This window comes from Arachis ipaensis, chromosome B05, assembly GCF_000816755.2.
Source record: "Arachis ipaensis cultivar K30076 chromosome B05, Araip1.1, whole genome shotgun sequence".
NCBI lineage: Eukaryota > Viridiplantae > Streptophyta > Magnoliopsida > Fabales > Fabaceae > Arachis > Arachis ipaensis.
Window position 1 is genome coordinate 70,434,878 of NC_029789.2, and position 11,387 is coordinate 70,446,264.

The window sequence follows — 11,387 nt, forward strand, 5'->3', positions numbered from 1 at the left end:
TATTGTAATTCAAATGAATGAATGAAATTCTTCTTCGTCTCAATCCGCTTGTTGTAGCTAAGAGATAACTTCCGTTCTTATTTGATCTACCCACTCCGGAAGGGGGTTTAGATCCATTAAATTTCTATGTGAGCCTCAGAAGGGGAATCATAGAAATTAGTTTAGAGCTCTATCTATCACAACTCTCTTGATCAACACCATTCGGGAGGAATTGAGATCTTGAGAACTTGTGTGGCTTATGGATAAGAAAATGCACTTAACCTCTTCTCATGACAATTAGATTAAGGAATTGGAAAATTGATTATGTTTAGAGAAATTGGGTTTCCAAGAAATTGGGACTCAATTAATTACAGTTCGCCATATATCTACTTCATATGATTGAGAATAAAATTGAGACCCATTGATTCATGATGGATTATGATATCTCCTATCTCTAATGAATCTTTTTCTCTATTATTCTTCACTTTGCTTACTTTGAGTTTCCTTTAATTGCTTTGGTTCACTGCTTTCTTTAATTCCCAGCACCCAAATCTCCTTTACAGTTCATGCAATTTACTTTTCATTGCCATTTACGTTCTTGCCTTTACTATCTTGTCATTTAAGATTTCAGCTCTTTTAATTTCTTGCTCTTTATATTTCAGTTCTTTACATTTCCTGCCATTTAAGTTTTTGTCATTTACCTTTCATCATTTAAATTTCCAGCACTCTGCATCCTGTTGTTCTACTCTCTTTGAGGATTTATATTCTGCTCATTAAATTTCACCAAAACCTTTCAATATTCGCTTGACTAGACTCATCACCCAACTAAAGTTGGTTGATCCATCAATCCCTGTGGGATTGACCTCACTCTTTTGAGTTATTACTTGACGATTAGGTACACTTGTCGAAGAAGATTTGCTGCTGTGCAAATTCCCACCCATCAGCATACAACAATGAGCAGTAGCTTGAGCAAGTCCAATACATGCATAACACAAGCTCTCCCCATATTGATTTCCATGGGGACACATACAATTCCTCATGGAGGAACCATCCCAACTTAAGGTGGGGAGACAACCAGAACCAATGGCAGAGGAACTCTAATCCCAATAACTTTCACAACACAAGTAACCAGAACCATCACCCCACTAACAACAATCCATACAGAGAACCACAAAATAATGTCTCTATATCCACATTCTACACACAAAATAATCCTCCAAATAACCCAACCAACTTCCATCAACAACCAACCTCTCATTCACAACCCCAGCCACATCAAGAGTCTCAAAGAATCTCTAATTTAGAGATGATTATGGAGAAGCTCATGAAGAATCAAGAGATGGCAAGCAAGAATTATAAAGCATCAATGAGAAACCTTGAAAGACAAATAGGGCAACTGTCCAAGCAACCTGCTGAGAGGCCAATTAATGCCTTTCCAAGTGACACCATTCCAAATTCAAAGGAAGAGTGCAAGGCAATACAACTTAGGAGTGATAAAACATTGGGAGAGGATAACATAGTTGAAAACAAGGAAGAGATAAAGATTGAGGAAAATGATAAAGTAGACCACAAGAAGGGCAATGAACCACAAGGTCTAAAGAAAGGCAAGCAAGTCTCAGAGTCACAACCACAAGAGAAGAAAGAGGAAGTAAAACCATATGTTCTTCAACTACCTTACCCTCAGATATTGCACAAGGAAATGAAGGATCAACAATTCCCCAAGTTCTTAGAGATTTTCAAGAAATTAGAGATTAACATTCCACTAGATGAAGCCTTAGAACAAATGCCACTCTATGCAAAGTTTCTCAAGGAACTCATCACCAAGAAAAGGAGCTGGAAAGAGAAGAAAATTGTGATTCTCACCCAGGAATGTAGTGCTGTAATCCAGAAAGATTTGCCACCCAAACTCAAGGATCCAGGAAGCTTTTTCATACCAATTGACAAAGCATTATGTGACTTGGGATCCAGCATCAATTTGATGCTACTATCCATGATGAAGAAGCTGTACCACTATCCATGATGAGGAAGCTGTCAATAGAGGAAGTTAAACCCACTAGAATGTCACTTCAAATGGCTGATAGATCCCTCAAGATACCTAATGGGAGTTGTGGAAAACTTATTGGTGAAGGTTAGAGAGTTTATTTTCCCTGCGGACTATGTGATCTTAGACATGGAAGAGGAAGGAAACAACTCAATTATCTTGGGACGACCTTTCTTAGCCACAGCAAGAGCCATCATTGATGTGAAAAAGGTGAAATGGTTCTCAGAGTACATAATGAGCAAATGATCATCAATGTCTTTAAGGCAATGCAATACCCCCCTGAGAAAGAGAACCATATGAGGTGGATCCCGAGGACCAAGAAAAGACCTATTTTACTTGTCCCTTCGGAGTCTTTGCCTACAGAAGCATGCCCTTTGGGCTGTGCAACGCTCCAGCAACCTTTCGAAGGTGTATGCTTTTCATATTCTCTTACATGGTAGAGAAATTCTTAGAGGTGTTTATGGGTGATTTTTCTATTTTTGGTGACTCTTTTAACACTTGTTTGCATCATCTAACCCTTGTTTTAAAAAGATGCCAAGAAATAAACTTAGTCCTGAATTGGGAAAAATGCCATTTCATGGTACCAGAAGGCATTGTTCTTGGGCATAAAATTTCAAGCAAGGGTATAGAAGTTGACAAAGCTAAAATAGAAATCATAGAAAAGCTTCCTATACCAATCAATGTGAAAGCAGTAAGAAGTTTTCTTGGGCATGCTGGATTTTACGGGAGATTCATCAAAGATTTCTCAAAGATAGCTAAACTACTATGTAACTTACTGGCGGTTGGCAATCCATTTATTTTTTATGATGAATGCAAATATGATTATGAGACCTTGAAAACTAAACTCACTACAGCACCAATCATCACACCCCCAGACTGGGGGCTCCCCTTTGAACTTATGTGTGATATAAGTGACTTTGCAATTGGTGCTGTGTTGGAACAAAGGAAGGATAAATTGCATCATGTCATATACTATGCATGTAAAGTGTTAAACGTGGCACAGAAAAAACTACACCACTACAGAAAAGGAACTATTGGCAATTGTATATGCATTTGACAAATTCAGGCCATATTTAATTGTGTCAAAAATTGTAATATACACTGACCATGCTGCTCTCAAGTACCTCATGTCTAAACAGGATGCTAAGACAAGGCTTATTAGGTGGGTGCTATTGCTACAAGAATTTGACATTGAAGTAAGGGATAGGAAAGGAAGTGAGAACCAAATTGCAGATCATTTGTCAAGGCTACCACAAGAGATTAACCAAGAAGCACCACAACCAGTGAATGAGAAGTTCCCAGATGAGCATCTATTTCAAGTCCAACAAGCACCTTGGTTTGCCGATATTGCAAATTACAAGGTGGAAAGAAGGATTCCTCAAGACTACACCACACAACAAGTGAAGAAGTTGCTCACTGAAGCCAAGCAATTCTTGTGGGATAAACCCTTTTTTTTCAAGAGATGTCCAGGTGGGATGATCAGAAGGTGTGTGCTAGAAAGTGAGATGAGAAATATCCTATGGCACTGTCATAGCTTAGGTAATGGTGGGCATTTTGGGGCCGAGAGAACAGCTACCAAGATTCTTCAGAGTGGCTTCTATTGGCTATCCATATTCAAAGATGCCAAGGAAGTTGTAAATCAGTGTGATGAATGCCAAAGAGTAGGGAGCTTGACAAAGAGAAATGAAATGCCTCAGAACTTTATCTTGGAGGTAGAGTTGTTGATGACATGTCATCATGTCATATTTTTCTATGCTTTTTCATACAAGAAATTGATGATTAGTGCTTGAATATTGAATTCTTTTGTGCTTAAATGGTATATTTCTTTTATCTTTTTATTTGATAAACTTTGTAGGAAATAAGTAGAAAAAGAATCAAAGAAGCACAAATTAAGCTCAATTAAGCTCAAAAGGAGCAAAGAGGAATTGCAACCCTGACCTCTTCACACTCCAACAAGAATAACTCGAGCTACAAAGCTCCAAATGAGGTGATTCTAGTGGCATTGGAAAGTAGGAATCTAGAGCTTTCCAAGAATATATGGCACTGCATGGTAGACACTAAATCTGAGGGAGGAAACTTACTCCGAAAGTGCAAAGATGAACATAGTATCAACTTGCAGTAAGGTCAGCTAACCTCTCCACCTTCCAAGGAGGATAACTTGAGTTGTAGAGCTTTAAATGATGTGCTCTCAAATGCATTGGAAAGTAGACATCCAGAGCTTTCCAACGATATATAATAGTATGGGGTGAACATTAAGTTTAGGCTTCAGAAGCTGGCGCTAACTTTGGCCTCCAAAGCAGCGCTCACTAAGTGAACGCCACACTCACTAATTGAGCGTTTTCGGCCTCCCAAACAGCATGACCATGCCTTCTTCGAAGGACCATAACTTGAGCTACAGATGTCCAATTGATGCACTTTCAGTTGCATTGCAAAGCTGACATTCAGACCTTTCCAAAGATATATAAAAATATATATTTGGCAAGAAATTGAAGTACAAGTGATAGGCACCTTTAAGGCCCAAAAACCACCCTCAAAAGCCAATATTTGGAGTAGCGCTCGTTAGCAAAGTGAGCGCCATGCTCACTTTGATAACTTTTGCGAGAATTTCAGCTTGGAGAGGGGCCATGCACTAAGGGCGTTCAAAAAAGGGAACGTAGCACTCAACCAAGAGAGCGCTAAGAGAAGCGCTCGACCAAGGGAGCGCTGCAAAGGAACGGAGCGCTCAACCAAAGGGAGCGCCCATGAGAAGCCAGCGTTCAGAAAAGGAACACAACATTCAGAAAGGGAATGCTAGAAGAAAACTTGGGACGTGAGGAAGCACCAAGCAAAGTGAACGGGGCGTTCACTTTCATAACCAAATGCTCCACTGGAGCATGCACCTCCAACCCATTTTCATTCAAGGCCGAACCAACAAAGCCCATTGACATCACTCAAAGGCACGAGAAACAGTTAGATTAGGAACTTCATTTAAATTGTAATTTATTTTCAATTTCAATTTCATTTTTTATTTTGTAAAGCCTATATAAAGGCATCAGTTTCATTTCATTGAAAAAAGGAGGCTGGCTCTGCTAGAGAGCAATAGGAGTAGGAGTAGGATAGAATAGAAAGCTCTCTTTGATACACTTTTCTTTTCTGCACTTTCTATATTTCAGTCTTGAATTCAGTTTATCCAAATTTCAAATCCTCAGCTCCAATTTCCTTCTCTGCAATTTTACTTTTCTATTTACATTGCTCCCAATTTACATTCCTGCAATTTCCATCTTCTGCACTTTTATTTCTCTGCAACTTTACAATTCTGCTCATGATTCGATCTGATTTAATCTTCATGCAATTTAAATTTCTTATTACTTGTTCTCAAGATCTCTTTGATGATCCATACTTTGTTAATCAAGAAACATCATCACTGGAGTGTGCTTTCAATAAATTCATGCAAAATTGTCCACCAATGACACAAGATGATCCATACTGTGATGAATTCAACAATTATTCAAGTTGTGCTTAGGAGGATCAAAATCAAAGAGCACCCAATGTGTCATACTCCATCAATCAAGAGCCATCATCACTTGAGCAAACCTTCAATTCATTTATGCAAAATTGTCCACCTTCACCTCCCAATTTCTCATTTGAACATTCTTCATCACTTGACTATGCCTCAACACAAAGTTTCCTCCAAGACCCATACAACTCATTTCACCATCCAAAAAATTCATTCCACAATTCACAAAATTCACTCCACACCCCTCAAAACAACTTCACCACAACACATCCATGTTCACAAAATTACTCTAAACCCTCGTCTCTTGAGCTAGCAGAGGATCTCCTTCAAAAGTCCAGAGAATTTTTGGAAAGACAAGAACAATCCTAGAAAAGGCAAGAAATCCTCCTCAAGAAGATGGATGGGCACTTTGAGCAAATAAGGAGAAACTCAGAATTATCAAACAGTGAGAATGTAGATCAATTTGTGGGAAAGAAAGTGGAAAAACAAGAACAAAAGGTCCCTGTATCAAATGAAATTGCAATGAAGGATGAAGTGGTGGAGGTATATGAGACAAAGATTCCATATCCACAGAGGCTAATTGAAGTGACAATGGAACATGAAGATTCCCTCCTGTTCATACCTTGGGTCGAGCTATCCGACCCAAGATGTTTGGCGACAAGGCGACCGATCTCTTCAGGTCAGACTATCCGACCTCTTCTCAAAGAGCTCGGCCAAATCACCAGGAAAGCCCAAAAAGGGTCCAAATGGAGGAACACGACCCAAATCCAAAGGCAGCCCAAGCCTATAGAGATAAGGGCGGTTCCTTTGAGGGTAAGATGACCTCACTCAAAGATAAGATAAGATAAGATAAGATAACTAACTTATCTTATCTAAGAAGGTCACTCTACACCATTATAAATACACTAGAGCACCCAGGTATAACTCATACTCTGATTCTACTAAAAAACCTGCTTAATACCCTTGCTAACTTAAGCATCAGAGTCCCTTACAGGTACCACCACCCTCCGGTAATGAAGGATCAGCAGCACAGCCTGTCCAACAAATCGGACGCGACAACTCCGGCCGTCACTCACCAGCCGGGCACGTCAGCGCCGACCAGAACATAAGATCTCGTTCGAGATCGGCATTCAGTTTCAGGTAACCCTCGGAACATTGGCGCTGTTGCTAGGGAATCTGGAAGTCATCCCACCACCATGGCGGACGACCATGACAACGACCACGATTCGGATCTAGAAGATAGAACGCCGCACAAGAACGCGGACTCTACACCAAAAGATACTCCTCAACCTAACAAAAATAACTTTTCACCAAATGTGGGAGCCGTGGAGGCACTTCAAGATCGCTTAAAGCAACTCAAAAAAGAGGTGGAGCATAAACGAGAAGCTAAGAGAGACCGACGAAGGGAATTTAGGTGACGCCGTGAGTTAGAGGACAAGCTCCTAAAACTCGAAGCAGATCTCAAGACCAAGACTACTCGATCCGGTCACGAAGACGACTCCCGTAAAGACCAAGACCCATTCACCAAAGAGATTATGAGCGCCAAAATCCCAAAGGACTTCAAACTTCCCGACATGACTTTGTATGATGGCACAGCAGATCCCGGCCATCATCTCAGTAATTTCAGAAGTAGAATGTACCTCACCGATGCCTCAGATGCAGTTCGCTACAAAGCCTTCCCGACTACTTTAACAAATACAGCAATTAGATGGTTTGACAATCTACCTCCTAGGTCCATCTCAAGCTTCGACGACTTAGCCAAGAAGTTTCTGGCCAGATTTTCCATCTAAAAAGACAAAGCTAAGCACGCCCCAAGTCTATTAGGAATCAAGCAAGGAGATCGGGAAAGTCTCTGCAGCTACATGAAAAGATTCAACAAAGCATGTCTGGACATACAAAGCCTACCAACAGAGGCCGCCATTATGGGTCTTATCAATGGCTTGCGAGATCTTTTAGCCAATCTATATTGAAAAAACACCCCACATCTCTAAACGAAGTGAAAGAACGAGCAGAGAAGTACATCAACATAGAGGAAAACTCTCGACTAGGAGAGACCTCAAAATCCAGATTCACCTACTCCTCCCAAGATAAGGATAAAGAGTCCAAAAAGAAAGAAGATCAACATGGGGAAAAAATGAAAAATTACCAAAATTACACCCCTCTTCGGGTGTCCCTTGTGGATGTCTACAGAGAAGTTTGCCATACTGAAAAAATACCCCCAGCTCGACCACTCAAAGGCAAAAAAGGAGGAGAAAATTGGACTGAATATTGTGAATACCATCGAATCCATGGGCATTCCACCAACGAATGCTTTGACTTAGAAAACGTCATAGAAAAACTAGTAAGAGAAGGGAAATTAGGTCGATACGTAGCCACCCGAGACGATGAGCAAAGAAAAAGAAGAAGGGACGAAGATGTCGGACGAACTGAGCGATCACCTCGTACACCAGAGAGACACGTCCACATGATACATGGAGGATTTGCGGGAGGAGGAATCTCCAAATCATCTCGCAAAAGATATCTTAAAGAAGTATATCATGTCGATGGAAAAGAGGAAGCACCCAACATCCCCACAATTACTTTTACCAAAGAGGACGCATCCGGCATCATCTCAGGACACGACGATCCCATGGTCATCACTATTATACTGGCAAACGCAAATCTCCACTGCACACTGGTAGACCAAGGAAGCTCCGCCGACATCTTGTTCAAAACTGCCTTCGACAAACTCGGCCTGGAAGAAAAAGAACTCAGAGCATATCCGAACAGCCTGTTCGGACTGGGAGACACTCCAGTTCAGCCACTTAGATACATCCCACTACACACGACCTTCAGAAAAGTAAACCAGTCAAGAACACTCAAGATAGACTACATCGTGGTCGACGTGAGTTCAGCCTACAATGCCTTAATAGGTCGGATAACATTAGATCAGCTCAGTGCAGTAGTCTCGACTCCACATCTATGTATGAAGTTCCCAACTACAGAAGGGATAGCTACAATATAAGAAGACCAGAAGACAGCGTGCCGCTGTTACAACGAAAGTCTAAACCTCAGAGGCAGAGGAGAAAAATTCTACACCATCGAACTCGGTGGAGTTCAGAGGCAGGAAGAACTCCGTCCACAACCCGAAGGCGAAGTAGAAAAAGTCCAGATCGGAGATATCCCAGACAAAACAACCAATATCGGTACAATCCTAAAAGGAGACACCAAAGAATCACTCGTACAGTTCTTGCGAGATAACGTGGACCTCTTTGCATGGAAGGCTGCAGACATGCCAGGCATAGACCCCAAATTAATGTGCCACAAGCTAGCAGTCTACCCAGGATCTCGGCCAGTACAACAGAGACGTAGAAAGCTTGGACCAGAACGATCCCAAGCTATGGAAGAACAGGTACAAGCTCTACTGGAGGCAGGATTCATAAGAGAAGTCAAGTACCCACTATGGCTAGCTAACGTCATCTTGGTAAAGAAATCAAATGGGAAGTGGCGGATGTGCACCGACTACACTGATCTCAACAAAGCCTTTCCAAAAGATCCTTACCCACTCCCAAGTATCGACGCTCTAGTGGATGCCTCCTCCGGATATAAATACCTCTCGTTTATGGACACATATTTGGGATACAATCAAATCCTGATGTACCCACCCGACCAAGAAAAAACTTCATTCTTAACCCCAAAAGCAAACTACTGCTACATCGTCATGCCTTTTGGACTTAAAAACGCATGAGCTACTTACCAGAGATTAATGAATAAGGTCTTTATGGATCACGTCAGAAAAATCATGGAAGTCTATGTGGACGACATGTTAGTAAAGACACAAAGTGAAGAGACGTTACTATCCGACCTCACCCAAGTATTCGACACTATAAGAAGGCATGGCATGCGACTTAATCCTGCAAAATGCACCTTCGCAGTAGAAGCTGGCGAATTCTTGGGTTTTATGCTCACACAAAGAGGAATCGAGGCAAATCTGGATAAATGCCGGGCCATACTCGACATGAAGATCCCGACTTGTGTCAAAGAAGTACAACAACTCAATAGAAGGTTGGCAGCCTTGTCCAAATTTTTCTCTGGATCGGCAATAAGATCTCTCCCCTTCTATGCCACTCTAAGGAAGGGAAATCAGCAATAAGATCTCTTCCCTTCTATGCTACTCTAAGGAAGGAAAAAAGGTTCAAATGGACAACGGAGTGCGAACAGGCCTTCCAAGATTTCAAAAAATTTCTGGGACAACCTCCTATCCTAACTCGGCCATGGGAAGGAGAACCCCTTGTATTATACCTCGCAGTAGTAGGGCAGTAGCCTCAGCATTGGTCCGAGAAAATAATAGTGGGCAACAACCCGTATACTTTATTAGCAAGGCACTACAAAGATCCGAGCTAAACTACCAAAAAATAGAAAAATTCGCCTATGTTTTCATATTAACATCTCGACGACTTCGTCCATATTTCCAAGCTCACAGTATCAGGGTTGGGACCAATCAGCCAATAAAAGGCATTCTGCAGAAAACAAATTTAGCAGGAAGAATCTTACAATGGGCAGTCGAGTTGTCTGAATTTGACCTTCAATACGAAGCTCGGACAGCCATCAAATCCCAATATTTGGCTGACTTCATTGCAGAATTTACAGACACCCCGAAAATCCCTACAGAATGATATCTCTATGTAGACGGTTCCTCAAACAAAATTGGAAGCAGCACGGGTGTGATAATTGAAAGAGATCAGGGGAACCCAAATCAAACTTTACCTCAAATTTAGGTTCTCCGCCTCAAACAACCAAGCTGAGTATGAGGCACTACTAGCTGGTTTGAAGCTGACTAAAGAGGTGGGAGCTCAAAAGCTCATCATCTTCAGCGACTCACAGGTGGTCACTTCACAAATAGCAGGGAGCTACCAAGCCAAGGATCCCACCATGAAAAAGTACTTGGACAAAACCAAGGAACAGCTCAGACAACTCGGGGAATATGAGGTCCGCCACATACCCCGGGAACAGAACGCCTGAGCTGATGCACTCTCAAAACTAGCCAGCACCAAACTAAGGGACAACAATAGAAGCCTTATCCAAGAAATGCTGCAGAACCCGTCAATCTCGAATGAAGAAAAAGTCCTAGCCATAACAGGTATGGACTAAGGATGGATGACTCCCATAATGAACTACCTCAAAACAGAAACACTCCCTACAGATGAAAAGGAGGCAAAGAGGTTAAAACGGAAGGCACAGTACTACACTATCATAAACAATACTCTATACAAAAGAGGGATTTTAATACCATTGTTAAAATGTGTACCGACTTCCAACACAAAGGAAGTTTTAGAAGAAGTACATAGCGGCATCTGTGGCAATCATCTCGGAGCGCAGGCACTTAGCAAAAAAGTACTCCGGGCCGGATTTTATTGGCCAACTCTACAAAAAGAAGCCACAGAGTTCGTAAAGACGTGTCCACCATGTCAGAAACATGCCAACTTTCACGTCGCCCCGCCAGAGGAGCTCATCACCGTAACCTCACCCTGGCCATTCGCAAAAAGGGGACTCGACCTTCTCGAACCTTCCCCTCAAGGATCAGGACAAGTCAAATTCCTTATAGTAGGGGTAGACTACTTCATAAAATGGATCGAGGCAGAACCTCTAGCTAACGCCACTGCTCAAAGAAGTCAAAAATTCTTATATAGAAATATTGTCACAAGGTTCGGGGTTCCATACTCCATCATCACAAACAATGGCACCCAATTCACAGATGCAGGCTTCAGAAAGTTAGTGGCCGACTTGAACATAAAACACCAATTCACTTCTGTAGAATATCCCCAGGCCAATGGACAAGCCGAAGATGCCAACAAAGTCATATTGGCTGGGCTAAAATGGAGATTACAGGAT